The sequence below is a fragment of the Stegodyphus dumicola genome, chromosome 10, assembly GCF_044657685.1.
Source record: "Stegodyphus dumicola isolate Sdum_Otavi_A_Nest chromosome 10, ASM4465768v1".
NCBI classification, from domain to species: domain Eukaryota; kingdom Metazoa; phylum Arthropoda; class Arachnida; order Araneae; family Eresidae; genus Stegodyphus; species Stegodyphus dumicola.
The window spans coordinates 24,411,927-24,437,532 of record NC_140777.1 but is presented as its reverse complement, the minus strand read 5'-3'; the positions used below and the strand labels follow the sequence as shown (position 1 = coordinate 24,437,532).

The following is a 25,606-nucleotide window of genomic DNA, read 5'->3' as shown; positions in this document are numbered from 1 at the left end:
TGGCAAAGTGTTCTCTTCGTGTCTGACTCAGAAGTGTAGGGTGTCCGAAAATTCTTAACGGCAGTAGGGGCTTTGAATAATATCAGTCGGTAAAACTTGAAGCAATTTATGGTAGTGGGTGGGACTTGGAATTCTTGAGGGATGTATTTTGTGGAGTTCTTATCTGAGAGACACCATCTGTTAAGATTTTTTTGAAAATACTAGTGAATGGAAATTAATTAATTTCTGGCTAATTGTCGTGTCGCAATGATTAAGAATTTAAGAAAGGAAAAAAGCATTTTCACTGTCCAAGAGCTAATAGACAGTTACTTAATACCTTTTCTGGCCTTTGTATCTTCATGTACATTCACTGATCTTATTTATATTATTTTCTATATTATTTTTTATATTATTTTTATATTGTCTTTGATTTGTTTTTACAAATTTTGCATTATTTATCTTTTTTTATAATCTTCTATGTTTATTTCAACTTTACTTTGAATTCGATTTCATAATGACAATTTCCAATGTTTAATTTCTACAAATAATATAGTACTCAAATGCATAAACATCAAAGTGTCGGGGACGATTACTCGAGTTAAATAGGATTTCTCTACAGTAATTGATTTTTACTCCAAATTGAATTGACTAAAATGCTTCATAAGAATAAGTTCTTTCAATATCAGCATTGGTTCATAATTCCTTCTATTCGCGGAAATATTTGGCCTGACTAGAATTGCCGGTTTGGCTTTAACTTATAACTCGAGTAAAGACGAAACGGTTACAGCCGAAAACATCGCGGCAAAAACATCGCGGACGAAAACATCGCGGAGAAAACATCGCGGAGAAAACAACGCAAGGCGAAAACATCGCAGTTCTAAAACATCGTGGTACAAAACATCGTCGTCGAAAATAAAGCGGTTCAAAAACTTCGCAGTTTAAAAATATCGCCGTCGAAAATATCGTGGTAAAAAATAAAGTATCTATTAATCATCGCATGACGATAACATCGCAGACATGCTTTTTTCAGGCTTTAATAACTGTAAATGGATATTCCCATAATGATTTGTGAGCGCAAGTGATGTAAGGAAGGATAATTTTTACTTTCACATTTTTTTATTAACTAATAAATTTTTGCTGAAAAAATAAGAAGGAAACTTAAGCATAGAAAATTAAATGCAACTTAATAGATTATACTTTTTATGAAAAATTACCTGTAAAATCTTTATTAAAAATAATTTATTATGGTCTTTGTTAGTTAACTATGTTGATTTAAAATTCTATTAAGTGCTATAAGTTGCATTAATTTTCTATGCTTAAGTTTCCTTTTTATTTTCTCAGCAAAAATGTATTAATAAAAAATATGAAAGTAAAAATTATCCTTCTTACCCTCTTGCGCTCACGAATCATTATGGGAATATCCATTTACAGTTATTAAAGCATGTCTGAAAAAAGCATGTCTGCGATGTTATCGTCATGCGATGATTTGTAGATACTTTATTTTTTATCACGATATTTTCGACGACTATGTTTTTAAATTGCGAAGTTTTTGAACCGCTTTATTTTCGACGACGATATTTTGTACCACGATGTTTTAGAACTGCGATGTTTTTCTCTTTGCGATGTGTTCTCCCACGATGTTTTGTAGCACGACGTTTTCGCCTTGCGTTGTTTTCTCCGCGACGTTTTCCTCCGCGATGTTGTCGGCGGACACCAGACGAAACACTTTCGTATTTACGTATTTTTATCAATTATTGTTCATTGAACGGGAGTTGGTTTGATTCCCTTGAAAAGTCAACTAATTTTCGATCAATGACAATGATTACATGTTTTAATTTTCCTTTTACAATTGAAATTTTATTCTTCGTGATGATTTAACTCCAGTCCCCGTTAAAACATTATTAACATTTTGCTTTCAAATTACTTCAAAACATCTTTCAAAATATAACTTACCAGTATTAACCAGTAACTTACCAGTTATAACTTACCAGTTTTTAGAATTAAAATAAGCAGTGTGGCCAGTATTCCCTTTCACCTCCCTTTGTCACACTGATACAAAGGCACTTCCATTTCTTGCGTAAATATAAAAACAAAGATACACATACATGTATATGTATGTGTATCTTTGTATACCTATATACAGTATAGATTCACACTTTTAAAATAATTCTACTTTAATTAAACTCGGGAGATAATATAATCAATTAATCAATACTGTTTAGGAAATAAATTATTATTAACTAACTTTGCAGCAATTGCGCAAGTAATAATAACTTGTATTCGCACTAAATGGATTTAAGATCATACAACATTATATATATATATATATATAAAACCTAATGACTCTACAGTAAGAACTAAAGATTCGTATAAAATTCTATATAGAGTATAAAATTCTATATTTAAATCAAGTTGGCTCAGTCTAGACCAGTGATTCTAACCAGCTTTTTCCCCATATACCCTTTCCACCATTGCTAAATGATCATTCAACCTCTCCTTCCCAAAACTTGAAAAGTAGATATGTGTTTGTTTAAATACGGATTATTTTTTAAGTAAATTAAACAAGTATCAAACATGTTGGTAAATACCAAAATTTGAATAAATGTTCTTTTTTGTATTCATAAACTAAATCTAAATACTTAATACGTAAAGAAAAGGTGGACTAAATTACTCTCTGAAACTTTGAAATTCCCCTTAGGGCTATTCCTCCTGATTGAGGACCCATAGTCTAGCCAGAATTCGTTTTTAATAGTGACTAAATATACAGATAATTTAATTTGTCCCACTTTTCTTATACTAACTTTTGTCACAGAAACTTCGGATTACGTGCATGTTTTTTGAAAATAAAAGACACAAATTTAAAAAAAAATATATGTTTAAAATTTGATGTTGAATTCAAAAACAGTTATTTGGTAGCCAGACCTAATAAACCTAAGAGATCAAATTTGAAGTACACCTTACTTGTTCTTACTAACTTCTGCTTAATGAATTAGAATTATTCTTAGAAAAGAACCTGAAAAACTGGTGAAACATTTCATGCTAGAAAACAAGATATTAGAAACTTTGAACTCATTCAATAGAAGAAAAAAGTTATTCAAAACGTAACTCCATAACAAAACATTTTTTTTCTACTTGATCGTCAACACATGAGGCTTTTAAGAAATACCTCCTACAAGATATGTGGCCACTATTTCTGTGCTGTCAGAATATGAAATTCGTATAAGGAAATCAATGCACTTCGAGGAGAAGAAAATGACCTTAATTTGATAGTTTTTCTACCTAATAAATTTTTACATGTTATGAGTTTCTTTTTCTTAATCTAGGCGAAATAATATTCAACACGTAATAACAGCATAAAACCCACAAAAGAAGTGTTCCAGTGAATTTTCAGTTTCTAAATGCTGTTTAAATTTGCTTCAATCAAAGTTTTTGTATATAAATAATTACGGTAAATTGAAATGAACTGTTTTTTAAGCGTTTACAGTTAATCGAGTAATATAATATTTTTATTGAAATAAAAATTATTTTTAATGTGCAAGATTACTTTTCTTACAACGCTGGGCTCATGGTTCTTAAATCCTCTTGTTGCTAAGTTCAGAAACCTGTGTTATTAAAATTATTCGAATAGTTTAACTTTTATTACGGTTTCATATTTTTCATTTTAACTTTCACATGGTTGCGTTTTCAACCATATGAAAGTTAAAATGAAAAATATTACTTGTACGTAAATTTTAATATATGTAATAATTTAATGTTTTTAGAAATAGTTCAGTAGTTTTACTTTTAAACAATGGCTTTGATATAACAAGCATGTTTAATTAGTTCATCAAAAAGTTGTTAGAGACACTATCAAATCAGGAACTAGCATATTTTTCCACTCTGCAGTTTTACTGCAAAAACAGTGAATTATCCCTTTAAAAATGGTTAAAAAATATTTAATTCCTTTCATTTTCCAATTATTGAAATTTTTAAAATAATTGAAATTCTAACTAAATCCTTAGACAAAAGGTTATTCAAGAACTATACTAAAGAAATGTAAGAAAGGGGTTAACTTCAGTTACAAGCGGAATTTCAGATAATGTTATTTTCTAGTAGGTAACTAACAAAAAACATTTAAAATCCTCTTTAATTGTTCTCCTGCCACACCCTCCCTTCTGAGGCCTTCTTTGGCGCCCCAGGTTCCATAGGGAATAAAGCAATTAAGCAAGGCTCTCCTCTCTTTAACTGCTTTTTCACACAGCTGGGGGCAAAAGAAAAGGAAGGCAATGGTTTCCTGCCTGAATAGCCAGCGGCCAGTTAGAAAACTACATGACAAAAGCCCACAAGACGAATGCCCACTTAAAACCAGCACACATTTTCAGAAAATCCAAAATAACTATGACTTCCTGAAAAATTTTACGAGTAATTATTATGATTAAAAAAATTAAATTTCAAGTGGGAATGAAATTAATTTATGTAAAATCCAAGTTGTCAAAATTTAACTGGATTATTTGAAACCATGCTTTTTATTCACCATTAAAACGGTGTTTGCGCTTAATCATAATAGAATACTGTACTTTTATTTTTTTTTCGTTAAAATGAAAGTTCGGCTTTAATTCTCCATATTAAATTCATATAATGCAAAATTTTCTGTAGTGTTAAATTATTCATAAATTATTCTCTGTATATGATGAAAATTTACATACATATTATACTCCTTATAATTTTGTAGAATTAAAATAAGCTGTGTGGCCAGTATTCCCTTTCACCTCCCTTTGTCACACTTATACAAAGGCACTTCCATTTCTTGCGTAAATATAAAAACAAAGATACATACATGTATATGTTTTTAATTATATTATTTTGATTGACTCTCTGTACTATATATATATATACGAATTTAATTCAGCCGGAGACGAAAATGAAATGTGTTCCGCTACTTAAATTTATTGTTCAATTATTTCTTATTCATTTATTTTTTATTTTATCTCTATTCATGACGTATATATCGGTGTGGGTTTTTGTTAGTGTGGACTTTTATCAGCGTGCCCTTCTATCTATGTGGGCTTTTATCTGTGTGGGCTTTCATCAATGTGCGCTTTCATCGGTGTGGGTATTAGTCGCGTGGGCAATTATCCCAGTGGGGTCATTTTTGTGGGCTTTTGTCGTGTGCACTTTCGTCCTTTTGTCTGGTCACCGCATGGACTTTATGTATTTCCTTCACAATGCATTTTGCTGTGAAATGACAAACATTGTACAGTTAATAATTAAAAATAAAAGTATGTTTTGACTAACAAAACTAAAGAAAGGAATATTTATACATGATTAATAAAAATTAATTATTCATGTAATATTATATCTAGAGTAAGGTACCATCCTTATACTCATTATTGGAATTGTCGTATATTGATACTTTGATACCCCCCTTACTTTGTTTAAAAATTTGAAATTAGATTCCATTTACTCAAAAACCAGTATTATATTTATTTGTTCCATCTGCTTAGTTACACTTAAGTGATTAAAGTTCTAGTCATTGTACAAGGCATATATAATAAATATGTTTTTCTCCTATCTAAAATATCTATTTGTAAAATATCTTTTGAAGTAAATCTTTTAATTATAATAATGATTAATCTTTTATGTGGTAAGATTATGTAAATTATGTATGGATATTAGATTTAAGTGACTGAAATTTAAAAATTTCAATGGGAAAGTGGTGTTTACTTGGAATATTCCCATGATTCTCGAGTTACCTGGAGTCTTGTTAGACAACAATGCTGCATAAATGTACTAGACCGTTTGGCAGATGAAGCTACTATGTATTTTTCTGCATTGCATGGAAAATAGAGGTGTGTTCTTATACCTGTTACCCATCATCTGGCTCGTAAGTATGAATAAAATATTAAGATACTTATTTATTGATCTATTATTTATTGAAAAATATTTTTATGATATAAATCCAGATGTATTGCATAGTTACAAGAACTATCTATTAGTTTTCATGTTAGTTCTAAGCTTTATTGTAAATTTTATTTTTTTACTTTGAAAAAGAATAATTGTGATGAAATATTATATTCTGGACGATTATATATCTCTAAACCACAGAATTTCTAGCAGCAATTTGCCATCAGTGTCAACATTAAAAAATCATTATACTGAATAATTCACCTTATAGCTGTAAACTGCTAATATTTTGATACAATTGGACATATTATTTTAGGATATGTCTCTTAATCTTCTCTTAACTCGTTCCATACTCAAATCATCCCCTTAGAAGCTAAGATTGATAATACTCGTCTCCTCAAGCAACAATTGGATGCTGTACGAGTCGCATCGGACATGGACCAGCATACACCTCTTACGGCAAAAGCAAACTGTGATACATTGAAAGTACTGGAGCCCCTTAAGGGTAAGTGTGTTTTTAAATATCTCAGTATGCTAAAAAAACCCTTAGATAGCCTTGCTAATGCTTTTAATGATAATTTTAAGTTAAATATAAAAAGAAAACAACATGAAATCTCGGATAATTCAAACGCTAATTCTAACCACGAGGATGGTAAGCCTATAAGGCATACATACGTATAGTATATTTTTCAGTTGCAATACCTTATTACCACTGAGAATTTTTTGCGATTCCCAGGACGCCATAATACAGTCAAAAAGTCATTAATTCAGACACCCATAATCCGGAATGATCTATAATCCGGACCTCAAAGCTACAAACTTTCTGCGCATGCGTCGCGTTTACGTGTGCTCGTAAGACCTTTACGGCTGTGACTTTGCCTGTGCACATGCGCATAATACGTTTACGCATGCGCGTTTAACGTATAACGGACGGTATAAGCTGAGCTAAAATTATCTAATTCAGTTAATGTTGCAGATTGCGTTGTTCCTTAATCTTCGAATTGGATCAGGCTTATTATTTTTTGCAGACTGTTAGAGCAATTTTATAAAAGTAAGCTTGAACTTTCGATTATGTCAAACAGAATTTCCGATATATATTTACTAATATGTACAGGATCTACAAAGCAAAAGTATGTTTCGAAGTCCATTAAACAAAAAGTGGAATTGCTGCAAAAAATGGAAAAAGGCATATCCTTTGTTTCTTAACCATTCCGAAATCTGTTTATCAATTTCATGCTGCTCTGCGGGGGGGACATCGCAGCGCGCAATGAACTGGAAGTTGATTTGTCAGCACTATCCTTATCTTCAGGGCAAATGTTTTTATTTTATTCGGCTTATAATTCCTTACTAAATGTAGTATTTCATCTCGATGTATTCCGTCTTTGATATGATTTAAATCAAATTCCTTGTCATTATAAATATCACAAGTACACATCAAATAGTTTTCTGGTTGCAATTTTCTAATTTCGACTATGCTTTTAATGTATGCTTTACGCATGTGCTTGTTGAAAGAAATGTTTAATAAAGTAAACAAATAAATATTAAGCTTTTTTTTTTTGTAAATTTTGATACCCTTTAGATCATAATTGTTCTTTATTTCATAAATAACGGTTTCATATTTTTAATTGTATAATTTCTGCATGCCATCTTACCAGATTTAAACTGATGATCTATAATCCGGAATCGCCAAAGTCCCGACGAGTCCGGATTAACTACTTTTGACTGTATTTACAAAAATTCTGTGGAACCCAATAAGTACTGCGCAAATCCGACACATGCGTGAGTGAAACTGTCAATTTTTTCTTTTGTACACTTGCAGTTTTAGGTCACTACATTTAATTTCTAATTTTAAGACATAGAACAATGTGAACATTTTAAATAAGTAACAGATGAAATGACAGCGTCACGTGCAAAGCAAGAAAAATGAACGTTTCTATTATAAAATGAAGGCGTCGAAACGGATTCATTTTTTTTTCTTTGTCTGTATTGCCATATCTATTTTAAGATGTATTGTATTATGTAAAAATATTTGGTAATTGTAAAAGTATTATAATAAATTAAAGAAATATCAAAACTGCTAAAATTCTAGGCAACCCCCTGCTGCAAGTCCAGCGACTCCAGTTTAAGAAACCCTGGTATAGACAGACAACCCGGCGAAATTACGCCCTAATTGAGATACAGACATAAAACTTATATCAAAATGATGGGGCATGCATTTGCAGTTGAAAGCAGCAAAACGCATCAAAATGGATCATTAACTTTCGAGTCGTGTGATTTCAAAAGCATTTTCCTACAACTTGCATTCTATTTGAGATGCAGATATAAAATTTGTGGAGCATGAAATTGCTATTGAATGCAGGAAACCGCATCAAAATCGGACAATCGGTTCCCGTGTAAAACAGATTTTAAAAAACTGTAATTCTTAGAGATGCATCAAATTTCATTGCCATGAAAAATATATTTCGTCCTCTGGACCCTGAAAACGATACTAATTATGTCCAGAATGCAGTTAACACTGTAAATCAACGAAGCACTTCAAGTCAAAATTTACCTACACCACCACAACCAAAAGTTGTTCCTCCAGTCAAAAATTCTACAATGATATAACCAGGGCAAACAAGTCCACAATACCAATTTTAAATCATATCAAATCCGAAGAACACAGGAAAAGGCCTAAAACCATCCTCAGAGACATACAATAAAGGTTTTTGATAAACGTTTAATTACTGTAAAGGCCCTTATTTTTGCAGGCCGTAATTTTCACAAAAATGAATATATCGGTGATTTCGCGAGTTGAAAATTTCACGAATTTTATATGAACAGAACAGAAAGTTGAAAAATTTTAAAAGTACTTAAGTAAAGTTGGGGGGAAAAAAAAGTATTTCGCAAAGCTTTGATTTTTGCGATTACGACGGGCTCACGAAAATAAGGGCCTTTACACCAGTTTAAAAAAGACCCAAAAAACTAATTAATTATTCTTTAACTAATTATTGTAATATACCTAATTGCCTAGCTTAGCACCAAAAATTGGGAAAATTAAAATTTTTATTCCTATCGGATCACTAATTAATATTGAAGCAGGCTTAATTTAATTTTTCCATCATGTCCTCTACCCCCTCATTCACTCAGCCATCCCTTTAAATTAGTATGGATTGAAGACAAGAAAGAATTTCAACCAATCACAAAAATGCTGGTGGAAAAAATTGAAATAAGTGAGAGATGGAGTGCTTAACGAGGATCCTTAAGCGCTCCATCTCTCACTTTGTAATCACAGTTCAACAGCTTTCGGCCATGAAGGCGGTAGCTATCATAATCATACCACACACTTTACAACCAATCACGTTCGTCTCGATCTAGTTACTCAACCGTAAACCACACAAGGATTTTTCGCCGATTTAATGGCTATATCCAAACTAAACAATAAAATTATCATAGGTAGAGACTTTAACTCACACCACAAAAATCGGAACTGCAGAAATGATAATTCAAATGGTCACATTGTTAATCAATTTGCCTCAACGGCCAACTTTACTGTTGTAGCTCCCTCCTACCCAACATGCTATAGATCTGCAAGCATTATTGAATTTTATCTGCTAAAAAATATTTATCAACCATCAAGGATAGAAAGATTACGTGAACTATTCTCTGATTATAACCCTGTTTTAATGGAGGTGAATATCAGTAGCTATAGTACATCACACAAAAGAGCCTTTATTATGAACTGGGTAGCTCTAAACAACACTCAGTACCCGTTACCCGCGATACACAGTGAAGACGAGTTAGACGCAGTTATCGAAGATTTTACTAGCACACTTAACCGTGCTCTGAAAAATAGCAAGGCGGTCCCGTTGACTGGTAGGGCCAGAGATCCTGCTATTAGAGAACTTTTAGCTAACAGAAAGAGAGCTAGAAAAATATGGCAGAGGACCAGATGCCCAGAAGTTAAGAGAATTTTAAATCGGCTGAATCAGGAAGTCAGTACACGCACAAAACAAATGGTCTAGATATTTAGAATCACTCTCTACTGATGATCATGTATATGGAAAGCTGCTTCTAGATATAATAGATGCTACACAAATATTCTGCCCCTTAATGGCCCCTCTGGGATCACATACACAGAAACTGAGAAAGCTGAGTCACTAGCTGATCACTACGCTACTCAGTTTTACATTAACATCTCACACCCAGACACAGAACGCACAGTTAGTTACACTAACAATTTATACTTTTCATAACCAAAAACAGACAACATCCGTCTTGCTAAACCTTCGGAAGTTAACACCGCCACCTCCATACCTGTCCCTTTCAATGATGTTCGATCGATTATTGCGGCTTCCCCGCTCTCTCCAGATGAGTATGCGATGAGAATCGCTACTCAGACTGAATCTGCTCTCATCTGTAAAGAGTACTCGTCCCCATTCATTGTCTCTCCAATTCCGGTGTTCCCGGCACCACAGAGAACGCCTTCTCCGATGGGCAGGCGTTAGAGGTACACACCGTACAGGGCGTCGTGCAAACAGACCACCACCCTGCAGTCTTCTGGCCACGGTAAAACGCAATATCTGTCGTCCAGTCGCCTGCGTCGTGTGTCTAGCGATTTCTCCCGCTGTCTGCCGCCTGTTTCTTCTGGCCTGTAAGGCAATATACCGGTCATCTGCAGGTGTGGTTCCTCGTGAACGACCACTACTAAACCCCCGGATAGCTGTTCCTGTAGTTTTAAATTGTCTCCAAAGTCGTGAAACGATGCTGTGAGCAATTCCGATCTCTGCAGCCACACTTGTCACACGGCGGCCTTCCTCCAACTTCCCAATGACCTCGGGTAAAAGCATCCAGATGTCATCTAACAGATTGATTATTCGCCATTTCTCGCTGAGGCAGCAACTCAGTGTGATTTTAACTGCTATACGGTGTGCAATCTCTTTGCCAGAAATACTGATCTTTCACCGACAACATGCTTTATACAACTCAGACACTCCCCCATTATATCTACCTGCATATCTGCGCAAGTGCTACCGTAGATCACCTTACTTAATCTCGGGATTGGTCTTTCTGTCCGCTCTGCCTCTTCGTTCAGCTGATATGCTAATTTTTCGACTTTGTCCTTAATTTTTGCACACCAGTGTATTTCACGTGCTATACACAGGATAAGGTACAACCCAGGAACCTGGAAATGATGTGTGTCTTTGTACCCTTCTAAAGGAGTATGGATTGAAAACAGCCTAGGCCTTCCCCGTAGCACACTGTAAATCACACTTCACCCAATAGGATTACTCCTCTGCCAGCCAACAGAAGTTCAACAAGCTCCCGCCTACCACCTGACTACTGAACCATTCAGCCTTGAATACTCGAGGAGAGGGGGAAGAAAAAAGAAGAAAAGGGCTTTTTCTTCTCTCTCCGCCCCCGATTGCCTCTGCTGCTCACACTCCAACTAGCTCTAGGTTTTAACTTCAAAACTCATCATCTTATATTTGCTGCAAACTCTGCCATTACTACTGATTATAATGTCACAATTGCTTTCATTTCATTTCACTGCCATAACTGCTCTTCGAATTTTTATTTTTACGAACTTCAGCAACATTATTTCTTTAACATTCGTAAAAGTATTAACTTACTACACTGGGATAAGGCTATGCCCAGGAACCCACTACAACTGAACATTAGTTCATCGAGGAAGGGCATACTCTAAATGAAGCTGCAGATGTCCAAATAAAAAAGGAAAAGAAAACCTATTCACAATAAATTGTTTCAACAAAGGAAACGATTGTGTGATTTTAGATGACAGTCGGAGAGTATTAGTATCAAATATTTTATTTCATCATACCACCAACAAATATTTTCTTTTGTTTCAGAAGCCCATCAAAAACTTACATGACAGCAAATGCAAATCTAGTATAAATAACGTTTATGTTGCTAAAATAAATTCTGATTTCCAAAGATGGCCTGTTTCTCGCATTGTTGGTAAATCATGGTTGATGGGCATTAAGAATGGTCTTTCCTCTAATTCACTGGACACACACAAATTAGCAGCACGTTGGTGTTAATTCTTTTTAATTCTGTATTAAAATATACAACTTTAAACTTAGTTGACATATGCGGCATTTGAAGTGCAAATAATAAAAATTTTTCTTAAATACTATGCTTTGTTGCTTATCTTTTAGAAATTTAAAGACCTGGAATTCTGCAATTCTGAGTAAAAAATGAAAATAAAAAACAATTAACACCAACAAAAACTTGTGGTAACATGACAGACAAATTATTACAAATACTACAAAAGATCATGCCTTTTCATTTTATTTAACCATATGTTAAAGCAGTATTCTTTATTAGACCTGGAAAAGTTAGAAACAGGAATATATTTTACTACAAAAACTACACGACAATTTTGAAATTAGAAGCTTTTCTGTATGAATTCCACTCTAAAACAATGCAAGTGCAGTCTTGACGATAAGAAAGTCAAATTTATTGAAATTTAAATTTGTATTTCCATTTTAATTTTCATTTTCCTAAAAACATTTGTCAACTTTGCAGGATTTCATCTTCAAGTATATATGTACAGACATTTAAAGTTCTGATGTATTAACATCTCGTGGAAATACACCTATCCCTCGATTTATACAGTACTTACTTGTTTTACATGATTTCAGTTTTACACAGTTTAAAAATTAACAGATTTCAAAAACTTAGTAAAATAGTATTTGCTGCATAAATGCAAATACATACATTTGAAGTCATTTTTTAATCTCATTTCTTTGGTAACACTGGTGGCAACAACAAGGATGGGGATTCCCCGTGTTAGGGGAATCTCAATAGTATGTATATGTATTTCATAACAGTAAAATTTTAAATTATATGGTTCACGCGAACTAATGCAGTATCAGTATTTTAGCAGCAAGGATTACATCATTTTTATCTACATATCTGAATGTTTACTAGCAAGTTTTCAACATTTATAGTTTTTGTGGCATTTTTTATAATTTATGTAAATTTTTTAAAGTATTATAATGCCAAAACGATTTTTAAAAAAAAATCAAAAATGAAATTAGAAGCAAAAATTAAAATATTAGATCATCTATGTAATAGAGAAGGAGTAACAAATGTTGCTAAATTTTACTCCATGAATGAAGCCACAATAAGGACATTTAAAAAAAAAATGAAGACTCTACTAGAAAAAGAATTAGATATGGGTAGAAGACGAAAATTTAAAATGGATTCCAATTGATACTGATGCTATTAGAAACAAGGCTTTAAAAATTTATAAAGCACTTAAGAATCGGTCACTATCGACTTTGTCAGATGAAAAAAAGGTATCTTTTTCCACAAGTCATGGTTGGTTTGAGAGATTTAATAATATTTAAACAAAGGCATTCTTTACATAATCTAAGATTGAAAGGAGAAAGTGCATCTGCTGATTCGAATGTAACAACAATATCCAGCAAAATTTGCTGAAATCAATTGCCACGATCTCCTACATTTCTGATCAGATCTTCAATGCTGACGTGTCTACGTTGTTCTGAAAAAAAAAAAAAAAAATACAGTCAAAAGTCGTTAATCCGGACTCGTCGGGACTTCGGCGATTCCGGATTATCGATTTTTCCGGATTATAGATCATCAGTTTAAATCTCGTAAGATGGCATGCAGAAATTCTAAAATTAAAAATATGAAACCGTAATTTATGAAATAAAGAACAATTATGATCTAAAGGGTATCAAAATTTACAGAAAAAAAAGCTTAATATTTATTTGTTTACTTTATTAAACATTTCTTTCAATGTAAGTTGTTTAAGTTGCTTCATTTTATGTGATACTAATACTTTCTCTTTAATTCTATAAACAAACATAATTTCTTTTCAGTTAAAAAGTTCTGCTGTTCAAGTCCCGTTAATTGCTGTGCCGAGAATACCGACTAACTGGTCAATGGAAATTTTTTCGTTTTCACTAACCTCTCTGTCACATTCTTCATGTCTTTATCCATTTTTTTCAGCAATTTCACTTTTTGTTTGTTGGACATTGAAACATACTTTCGTTTTGTAGATCCTTTGGAAGTTCCAGCATCGGAAATTCTATTTGACATAATCGAAAGTTCAAGTTTACTTTTATAAAATTGCTCTTACAGTCTGCAAAAAATAATAAGCGGGATCCTATTCGAAGATTAAGGAACAATGCAATCATTAACATTAACTGAAATAGATAATTAGATAATTTTAGCCTACACCATCCGTTATACATTAAACGCACAGGCGAAAACGTATTCTGCGCTTGCTCACACGCATATGCGCAGTAGTCAAGTTCTTACGCGCTCACGTAAAACGCCTGTGCGCATGTGCTAACGCGGCACATGCGCAGAAAGTTTTTAGCTTTGAGGTCCGGATTATAGATCATTCCGGATTATAGGTGTCCGAATTAACGACTTTTGACTGTACCTTGCAAATCAGCTAGTGGTCATAAGGTAGTGAAAAGTCATACAATTTTTTTCTGTTGCAATGCTTCAGGCAATTATATAATGAAACCATTGGTTATTAACAAATCAAAAACACCATGTTCATTTAAAGGAACAAATATAAATAACCTTCCCTTTTATTGGATGCCTAACAGGAAAGCATGGGTCACTGCCATAAGGTTCAATGAATGATTTCTTACCATGTTTGTCCCAGATGTCAAAAATTATTTAGGTAAAAAAGGATTGCCTTTTAAGACTCTTCTTTTAATAGATAATGCACCTGGTCATCTTCAAAATTTACAACACAAAAAAGTAGAAATAGTCTTTTTGCCCAAAAAATACAACTTCTTTATTACAGCCATTGAATCAAGTAATATTTTCTGGCTTTTACAACATTGTGTATATCAAACAAACCTTTAGGTATATTTTAGAAAAAATGGAGAATAATGAATCTTACTCTTATGGATGCTTGGAAGAAATTTACAATCTTAGATTGTGTTGGACTGTCATATACTCAGATTAAACAATCAATGCTCAACGCATGCTGGAAAGCAATACGCTGGATGTTGCTAAAGATGACAATGATAGATTACCATTAGAGTGTGAATATTCTCAGATCACTAAATTGGCTCAAACTGTAGTAGGAGAAGGTTTTGAGGATTTAGCTCAAGCATATATTAAAGGAATAATGGTTGATGAAGAACTAAATGAGGATGAGTTAGTTAACATGATTCATGAAACAAATAAACATGATGAAGACCAATCTGAACCAGCTGCATTCACAGCTAAAGTCATCAGTGTAGGACTTGAATTGGGAAGAAAATTAGGTAATCATTTTTTACAATATGACACAAATGTCGAATGAAATCTCCGATTCCAAGGGGAGCTTAGTAAGTGTTTAAATCTATATACGGATGTTTAAAAAGATTTAGGGGGACAAAAAAACAACAGGCAATTGTTAATTATGGATTTCATCATGAAGTCTAGTCGATGTGAGATCTGCCCTAATTTATCATCTATTGAAGCAGAATCGTATCACGAATACTCAAGTGATGAAAGAGACATCATACCAATCAAGAAGAAAAAACTAATAATTCATGAAAGTGATGTCAGTCCAAAATCAACTCTAAATATGAGAATATTTGTAGAAATTTCCTGTTCTTTCAATTCGAGCCACAATTTTTCATAAATGCTACATACTTTCATTACATTATCAGGTTGCATACTTCTGATGTCTGTGTAATTTATTTAATTGATGATGTAATTTATTTAATTGATAACTAAATATACTCGATTATGTTTTCACAAGGCTTGCTAATGTTTTTTTAAATAACACGAAAATAATCATGCAATGCAATAAAAATAGAACATCACTTTCCTGCCTCAGAATATACTACTAATAACAGGTTGTTTAAAGAGCAAAATATACAAAATTTAAATTAAATAATTATTTCCTTTTACTCAGTTGAATATGCATTTAATTCATAAACATGTATATGCAGATAAAATTAGCTATGTCAATAAAGTTCTGCAAAGAATAATGAACGTGATCCTATTAGTTAAGTGTTGCAACTTTATTTCATATGAAATATTTTCTATATAGTCATTCCTTAAAAGTAGTCTCTGAATAATTAAACCAATTAAATTTGTTTCTAAATGTACTTGGGTTAATTGATAAAAGCAAGGCTTTTTTTTAAATGGCAAGCTGATTTTTAATTGATTTCATACTTAGATACATCATTATACATACATTAATAAAATAAATAAAATTCTAATTATGTTAGGGCAGTTTCCATTTTGCTGGTGTTTACTAAAGAAAATTTTACAGATAGCATTTTTAACAAAAACGCTGTTTATGATCATTTAAGATTTAAAAATAAATAAATAAATAAATAAAGAGAGAGAGAGATTATTTTGTAAGTATTCATCAAGAATATTTCTTCCAATTTATGTTTTCGAAGAAACGCCTTTATTACACCAAAGTAAAAAAAAATTATCCCTCTACCAAAACTTAAATCTGTATCGATTAAAAAAGAACAGTAATGCGTATTTAATAAGAACACAGGAATAAATTGTATTAAAACTCAAATCTATTTGTAAATTGTTCTTCTCTAAACTTATGCTTTGAACCTGAAATATTTTGAATGAAATAGTGCTTTTTTATTTATTTTAAGACTTGATCTATTTTAAATTTACCTAAAATACCTAAAATAATTATTTTAGCTTTTCAAGAGTTTCTTTTACATTGCTGAATTTGATGAAGGTGTACAAACGGTGCCAAATTCTTGGTTTTGGGCTGATATGGATAAATGACATATGTAATATGAAAAAATGAATCAAACTGAACAAAATGATTGCATCACATCAAGCCCCAGATTATTGAGAACTTTGGCAATTTCACCGGGTTCTCTAAATTTTTGCATCGACAAGTATGATATTTTCTATAATTATGTGTTCTTGTTGCTCATTTTTCTCACTGTATAATTTAGAAAGCTGAATAGAACATGGAAAATGCTGTTATGAATGACATCAGTACCAAAATATTTTTAAAATATAGTAACATCTCCATTTTTAGTACTTTTATCCATAAATTATTAGTACGAGTTGGTAGTTTGGTTTTTGAATCTTAACATTATTTTAATTACCAGACTAGTTGTTTAAAAATAGGAATGCATGTATTAAAAAATTCAAAAATTAACAATCATATCAGGATATAATATATATTTGCTTTAACATTTAACTGCATTTTTTTTATACAAATTTGATGCTCTCAAAATCTATTCGGTCACCTTAATTTTGCAGTGGAAAAATAATGAAATAGTATAATCCTACAATTCGAAACCATAAAAATTCTATTTGATTTATTTATTGAATAAATTGTTGCAAAATATCTGAAATTTGCAGAATTTTATAAAATAATGTAGCCATGACTGTTAATTTAATTTTACATCAAATATTTCGATAATTATACATGAGCAAATAAATGCTGCTAGAACATTTAGATGTTTAATCTAACATTAAACGATTATTTAATTCATTCTTTTTGCTTTATGTTAAATTATTGTTTATGAGTGATAACGGAAATTTAAAATTTTCAGTGAAAAAGGCATAGAAAAGTTAAAGTTGGCTATGAAGTTTTCAGACATCGAAAAGTGCAGAATTTGGTGCGGAAACAACAACAACAACAACAAAAAAAAAAAAAAAAAAAAAAAAAAAAACACTAGCGATTTAAATTCTCCGATTCTTCAGATGAGTAAAAAAAGTAAACAAGTAAAAAAGTACTATAGTAAAAAAGCTAGCAGAGCTGTGCTTGCCATTGCTACCAGAGTGCACACAAGGAAAATATTTTCAACCAGAATTTTCTGCATCTGTTTTAGCTAGTCCTCACTGCAAATCTGAGGACTAATACTCCAAAAGCAGGCTCATCAGAAAGACCCAATAAAGGTTTCGTACTGTTGCATTCCTGTACAGGTTCATGCAATTTGGAGTGATTAACGATGACACTTAATAAACACACAATGTATTTGCCAGTATTATTCAGGACATCTCCAAAAACATGTTTACAGTCGTCCAAAAACTGCGACAAGCACATTGAAACAATCAGCAATAGAGCCTTTAGGCTATAACAGTGAAGACAGCTTCACAGCAAAGTGCTAGAGTACAGCTCCCGACTAGGTTCAGTCTTCTCAGAATTCGACGTACTGTCGAGATTCTCGACGCTACAACTCGCGATGCACTCCACAATAAGCACTAGAATACAGCTTCTGACTCAGTTCAATCGTTCTTGGAGCTCAACACACTCCAAGATAAGACTCGATGATGCACTAACTCGCGATACATTAAGAGACTCTCTCTACGCACTCCCCAATCAACTCAATACTAGACTGAAAATCAACTCGATAGACTCGAGATACTACTGCTACTCCGCATACAGGCAGGGTTTATATAGCTTTTAGCATGCATTCGAGAACATTCTAAGTCAAACCAGTAAGAACTCATTCTAAATGGTTTTCCATCCGTCTACGGCATATTGCCAATTTCGCTGAAAGATGTTGCCAAATGGGTGATTTCTCGCCAAATCTAGCAAATCCTAAACCTGCTTTGTGGGAAATCTATCTTACCGCAGCTGGAAATTTTTTAACAGTAACTTTCTGAATTTGCCAATAGTCAATTTTTTAAAAGTGTTCTGTTTTCAGGTTTTTAGAATAATTATGTAATAAAGACACAATAACACGCCGAATAAATACTAATTCAGAAGTCAAACAACAAAAATCAGCGTTATATTTACAAAATTTTCACAGTAAACAGTCACTGTGAAAATTTTGTAAATATAACGCTGATTTTTGTTGTTTGACTTCTGAATTAAATATGTAATACCCTGACCTTTTCCCTTCCGCAGAACTTCAACATCTAATCTTAAAAAATTTAAATTCTTTATCAAGTAGATTACAAATATTGCAAGAAAAGGTGGAGTTGCTGAAAACTCCTAACTGTGCAATCAACCGAAAAATTCAGAATTAAATATATTCCAATTAAAAACTGAATTAGAACTTCAATTTTTAGAGAGAATGTTTCTCAACAACATAGCTCCTGTGGTATTGTAAAATAATATTTTACATTAATCCTAATAGTTTTTTTTTTTTTTTTTTATTTTATTTTATTTTATTTTGTTTACTTTTTGCACACATTTTCATTTTATAAAGTAATTTCTGTTACGTTTTTGCTTAAATGAAATTTTCTATTTCAGTATTATCTTATTTTCTTTACATAAAAACTAACTGCAGAAAATGTACTAAAATACAAATATGGAACTCAAAGCAATGAAAACATTATGATTTTATAAATAAGTTTCCATTACATTTGCATTTTATTTTGAGGAAAGTTAGATTTCTTGAGTGTTCTGTGAAGTTGAAATAATTTTCTTAAATGATAGAATAAGAAATCTTGTTGGTTATGCATTTATAGATTAAAGTCAATTTTTATTTATATATTTATTTATTTATGTCAATGAATTGAAACATATTAATGTTAAAGGAGACTAACGTAAACATATTAATAGTAATCGTAACAAATATTTTGAAGTGATGTCGGACACGCTAGCCGAAGAGTACAGTTGGGTAAGTGAAAAAAAAAGGGGGGCATTTAAATCCCTGAAGTTATCATAGGTTATTTTACATAAGTCAACATTTATAAATATATTTTTATGTACATCATCATTTACAAAATATCTTGATAATTTACATTACGTATAATATGAAATCTGCCAAATTAAGTCACACCCAGCACCCGTAGCTCTCAGCCTGAGTCAAATCTTAATTATTCAAAAAATCGAATAAAATAAGACCAGACTTCCATGAATAGTGCATAGTGCTACTAAATGCATATGTGACCATCCCAGAAGAAATAAAGCAGGTAGATATTAGCATCTGGAAAGATATCCCAAAGCATGAAGGAAGAGTAATATATTTAGTGTATGAACCTGTTATGTCAAGAAGACTTTAAATGAATTAGAAGACAACATAAAATAGCAGTTTTATCTGATCGCAAATGTTTAAAATGTTATTTAAAATGTCTAACTTTTTTTTATTCTTAAAATGATGTTTAATCCTCATTTGTTCTGCTATTTAATTTTTATGATGTATTGTTACTTAGTTTGTTATCTATCCATTTGTCAGTAATTGAGCTGAATTAAGTAAAGCTTTGTTCTTTTACATTATATTTTACCGCTCGATCAGGCCGACTGCCGTACCAAAGCACTCGGGTTCGAATCTCGAAAAAGGTTCGGGGGTTGTAAATGCATAGTGTCTGTGCATCATGGGGGCACCCAAAATATGCTGCAAGCCGAAAAGTTCTTTCAAGAAGCTGATCGTAGGGAAAGAGAACTTGAAAATCCTTGGACTCGTCCTCCGTGTGATAGTTGCATCGCAAAAATGTTATGGTTTTTAATTAATTGACTTTCTGTTTAAATATGCAGTAATTATAATTAAAAATTCACAAGTAAATTTTCCATTTAATGTATTTTTTAGAGATAGTGCAAACTCATCTCCCTGCAACAATTGAAAAGAAAGGTGCTACTATAACAGTTAATCTCAAAAAAGGTTGGTGGGTGGTAAATGTATAGTGTCCGTGCAGCATGGGGGCACCCAAAATATGCTGCAACAAAGTTGCTACTACACTCATGTCCATAAATTAAGGATAATTCGGAGTCACGCGGAAATCGAACTCTAAAATATACTAAAATATCACCTGTAACATCACTACACACATCTTCAAGAATCATATGCAAATTTTAGGAAGTAACCAGATGACACCGATGGTACTTCACAATGACGAGAATGTAAGAAAGTGATATATAACGAATACAGGCAAAGAAGTAAAATTGTTCGCAGGCACTTTATAAGCATTTCAGTGCAATAACCAAATAGTTCGCAGGGGCTTTATCAGCATTTCAGTGCAATAACCGACAAAGGACGCATTTGGATGATTTTTTACGTGGTAGAATTATCGGCCGTCTGGAATGTGGGCGTACCCAACTGGAAGTATCAGACAAACTTGGAATTGCCCAGAGTGTCATCTCCAGGCTTTGGCAACGATTCCCAGATGATGGTAATGTGAGTAGACGTTACAGCACAGGTCGCCCCAGAGTTACAGCGCCGAATAAGGACCGGTATTTGGCAGTTACTGCCAAAACAAACAGGTGGAGCACAGCCTGAGACCTGCCTCGTCAGCTCTCTTCAGCCACTGGTACGACAATTTCAAGGCAGACCGTGTACAGACGCTTAGGGCAGATTGGTTTATATGTTCGTAGACCTGTCAGATGCGTTCCACTTACTGCAACTCACTGTCGCCTGCGGTTAGCCTGGAGTAGAGAGTGGACCACTGTGGACACCACAACAGTGGGCTTGTGTGATGTTTTCCGACGAGTCCAGGTTTAGCTTGCAGTCTGATTCTCGCCGGACTTTCTTTCATATGGAGAGCTCCAGGTATTCGTTACCACCAAGAAAGCATCATTGAACGACACCGTTACGGTGGTGTAGGAGTGCTCGTTTGGGGTGGAATTATTCTGGGTTCCAGAACTGACCTTCATGTTCAAATTGGAATCATGACAAGCCATATCTATCGGGACGTCATTCTGGAACAACATGTACATTTGTTTCGGGGTGCCATGGGCACACAATTTGTTTATGGATGACAACGCCAGTCCTCACCGTGCAAATATCGTAAGCGAATGCCTTCAATCGGAGGATATCACCCGTACAGACTGGCCAGCATTCTCACCAGACTTGAACCAGTAGAACACGTGTGGGACATGCTTGGCCGACGAGTTGCAGCCCGTCAACCTCCTTCTACATGTCTACCGGAACTTCGGAATGCATTGCTTTTTGAGTGATGTAATATCCCCCAAGATCAGATCGATAATTTGATACTCAGATGCCTAGGCGTTGTACGGACTGTATTGCATCGTCTGGGAGACATACAATGTATTAACAATCAAACCAACCATGTAATATTGGTTTTTTGTAAATAAGTTTTTTTTTTTTTTGGTAATTTGCTCCAGGGAGAAAAGAAATCGCTAATTTTTTTAATAATATCAAACATATAGCATCTGTTTTTGCTCTTTACCTTTTGTTTAATAAATAAGCTTTACAAATAAGTCAAATTTGTTTTGCTTCTAACTTTTCCTTTGCCTGATTTTGCATTATCCTTAATTTATGGACATGAGTGTATAACAGCGAGTACTTTTGTGTACAGAAGCTGTCTTGAAAGCTTAGAATCTAAAATTTTAAGTTTGTATTTGTTTTTACTGAATTGTAAGTATTATAAATTCATGTGTTTGGAAGCGTCCGAGTTTCAAAAATAATAAAAGTATAAATGATAAATAATAAAACTTCAAAATAGTAAATCAAACAATCATCAAAATGTTTAGTACTTATTTAAAAATTTGGAGCTTTCTTTCAATTTTAAAGTAATTTAAAATTTAATAAATAGCTTTAAAACTCTTGCCAGTCACTGCTCATCTCAATGCATATAATAGCATTATAATTTTTTATAATAATAATGCATATTTTGTTTAATTTCATGAGGCTGAAGGAGACATTGTAAACTTATATTATGAATACGAGTCATATTTTGTAAAATTCGATGAAAGGCCATTCGAAAAACATGTATACATTGACAGAATTGCCGATATAAATAAAATATGTTATTAACAATATTAACTTCTTATTAATTAAGAAAAGGCTGCATTAAATATATTAAAAGGATCTTTTAAAATTTTTGCAGGAAATGAATTTAAGTTTCTCTTAAGTGAATGGATATTTTTATATCTTTATTACCGTATTTGCAGGCGCATAAGGCACATCTCCCTTTTTTTATACACATTTCATTATAATGAATTTACAGTATTTTAAATATAAATACAAAGTAATACTTTATACCCACAATTCATCTGGGGAAGAGCTTTTAATTTTCTTCATCAAAACCTAAACACTCATCACCATAGCTAAATGAAAAGTCACTTGAGACCTCTCCTAAATCAGCATTCGAGTCCTCATACAACAGATTGTCCTCTGTACCATCCAGTGTATTAATAATGCCACACTTCATACATGATTTAACCTCTGCCTCTGTTTTCACAGCATCCCAAGATGCTTTGACCCATTCACAAACTTTCCAAATGTTAGGCCTTCCCCTTCTTCTTGATGGTGTAACCTCAAAATTTGAAGCCTGCATCCAGCTTGCATGCTTTGTTACAGCAATTTCAACGTTGTTTTTGAACCATAATTTGCCAACAAACTTAAGAAACACCAAACAGTTGAAATTTCCCACTTAAAAGTCGTTCGCAAAAATTGCAGTTTTCATGCCAGATGCACATTTACTAAGCTCTCCGTAACTGTAATATTCCCACACATCGCAAGGAAACAAGAAAAAAATCACATAACTCCAAAAAAAGAGGAAATTTCCAGAAATTAATGCAATCAAAAACTAAGTATCGACATATAAGATGCACCTCCTTTTTTTCCCGACTTATTTTCAAAGAAAAAAAGTGCGTCTTATACACTAGAAAATTTGCTATTTAAAACTTTCTTACATTTATTGGAAAACAAATTGTTTTATATGCTTAATTTCATTCACATAACTATGCTCACTGTAGTTATTGGCTATACTAAATATTTGAATGAAGAAATGTAAGTTTTATTTGCACAAAAACTATTAGCATATGTTTTATAGCAATACACGCAAGTACACAAAAGTGATACACAAAAACTATGAGCATATAGTTTTATAGCAATTTATGAGAGCAAAGTTTTACATAAAAATGTAAATTAATCATAAACGCATCTGTTATATAATTTCAATACAATGAGATATAACAATAATCACTGAGGAAATCTGATATGATTGTGATGACTATATTCAATAATTAAAAAATTCCAAAGATTCCAGTAAGATTTTAATAACTGGAAGAGTAACTTCTTACTGAATCAATAAAACGCTTTTCTGCTGTTATCAGTTTTACTGGAGGAGATGTCTGAAATACTGCTATTGCGACATTATACTGATTAAACTAATGTAACACTGTGCGACACCCACACAGATCTTTAAAGCAGCAATTCTCAACAGGTGGTACACAAGATAAAAAATAGGTGGTAGGCAAAGAAACAAAGTTCAAAAATTCTATGAAGAAAAAAAGAACAATTGTTAGAAAATTCCTGTGATTGCACTTCCACTGAAGATTTCATAAATAACAACTTTTGGCTACACCGAAAGAAAGAATTTAAAGGCATTTCAAATAAAGCTAAATTTTTATTGCCTTTTTGCACAACCTATTTGTGTGAACAAGGATTTTCTTCCATGTTTTATTTGAAAAATAAATACAGAATAAAATTAAAAGTGGATCACACTTAAAGCTAAGTGAAATAAGGCCAGACAAAGAAATTGATCTCTCTTAAACAGGCCCAAATTTTACACTAAATTTAAGTATATAACTTAAATTTTGATAATTAAAATGGTAACCAATTCTTAATTAATATTTTTTATGTGTGCCTATTTAATACAGATAGCCAATAGCTTGTGCAAATGGCAAAACGTTTATTTTTTCTATTTATATTGAGAAACTGAATAAGTATTATAAAATGTACAATAATTATACTGGTTGTACTAAGGTTTTTAAATTTTTGTTTAGATGGTATGTGTTAGTCAAAAGGTTGAGAACCGCTGCTTTAAAGCAATTAAATTTATGTCACTTTGTGAAGTTATACAAAAGTCGCAGTGTGACATTAACATCATTATCGCAGCATGACTTTACTACCATACTCAAAGACAAAGAAGCAACAATAACAAAAAAAAGAAGCCAAGAGAAAAAATTGGTATCTTACCTCTCAGCCTCCACATCCACAGGGCTTGTTTGCTCACATCCTCTTCTTGGGCGCTTCGCATTCCTATAATAAAAAAAAATAGGTACAATTTTATTACCGAGACCATAATAAACCACAGTGACAGTACATGCATAAAAGCATCAAACTTGGCACACACATCCATTTAAATCATAAACTGACATCACATAAATTTAGATACTTCTAAATGCAAGTGAATTATGACTGCACATAAATTTAGATAGCTCTAAATTTTAATTTACCACTGAAATACTGGTATACTTTTTAAACTTTTTAAAAGTGCATCGAATCTATCTATTTAGAAATTGCCAGAGATGAAAAATTTGCAATAAAATTTTGACAAAGAAAAGGCATCATTCATGATTGTGTGTGATTATGACAAAGCCTCAAGGGCTATCTGCCTGTGCCTTTGTGGAGCACTTTCTAAGGAAAACTGGCTTGTATACACGTTACACATGGGGAAAACCACGAAAACGCCCAGCCCGTTCCTGGGATTCGAACCTCGGACCGACTACCAGCGTTCGGTGACTCCACCGCTCGGCCGCTGGTGGGCCTCATTCGTGATAGAAAATTAGGCTTAAACTATAGTCCAAGAACCATGAAATGAAACCATTTCATCGATAACTCAACAACTAAATGGCACCTTTAATCTTCTAGGTGTATCTACGGATTATTTCGTATTGAAAGATGGCTTTCCAAATCACGACACGCAGAATATTCTTGTCAGATTTTGATAAATACGAAATGGTTTCGAATGAATGCGGCAACTGGCAGTAGGGAAATAGCAATCAATAGAGAAAGATGTTACAGCGTGAGGTTCATAAATAAAAACCTCGTATCCAGCCACACTATCTGCCGACCTGTAGGCGATTTTCGTGCCGAAACCGAAAAATACTAAGAAGCCTTCGACC

The 25,606-nt window shown here is 32.8% G+C and overlaps 2 long non-coding RNA genes across 3 annotated transcripts; one reads left to right on the top strand and one right to left on the bottom strand.

Annotated features, from left to right (window-relative positions):
• The first annotated feature begins 4,470 nt into the window (after positions 1-4,470).
• On the top strand, positions 4,471-20,722 carry LOC146994922 (uncharacterized). 2 transcript variants are annotated; one of them, XR_015043374.1, is made up of 3 exons: positions 5,191-6,367; positions 16,522-16,727; positions 20,034-20,722. It is a non-coding gene; the product is annotated as an uncharacterized LOC146994922 (long non-coding RNA). The 2 variants fall into 2 exon arrangements; XR_015043373.1 differs by lacking the exon at positions 20,034-20,722 and having other exon boundaries at positions 4,471-6,367; positions 16,522-17,195.
• Positions 13,190-24,742, bottom strand: LOC146994921 (uncharacterized). Its single transcript, XR_015043375.1, has 2 exons — positions 24,678-24,742; positions 13,190-13,372 (listed from the first exon to the last, which is right to left on the bottom strand). It is a non-coding gene; the product is annotated as an uncharacterized LOC146994921 (long non-coding RNA).
• Between the last annotated feature and the right edge of the window lie 864 nt (positions 24,743-25,606).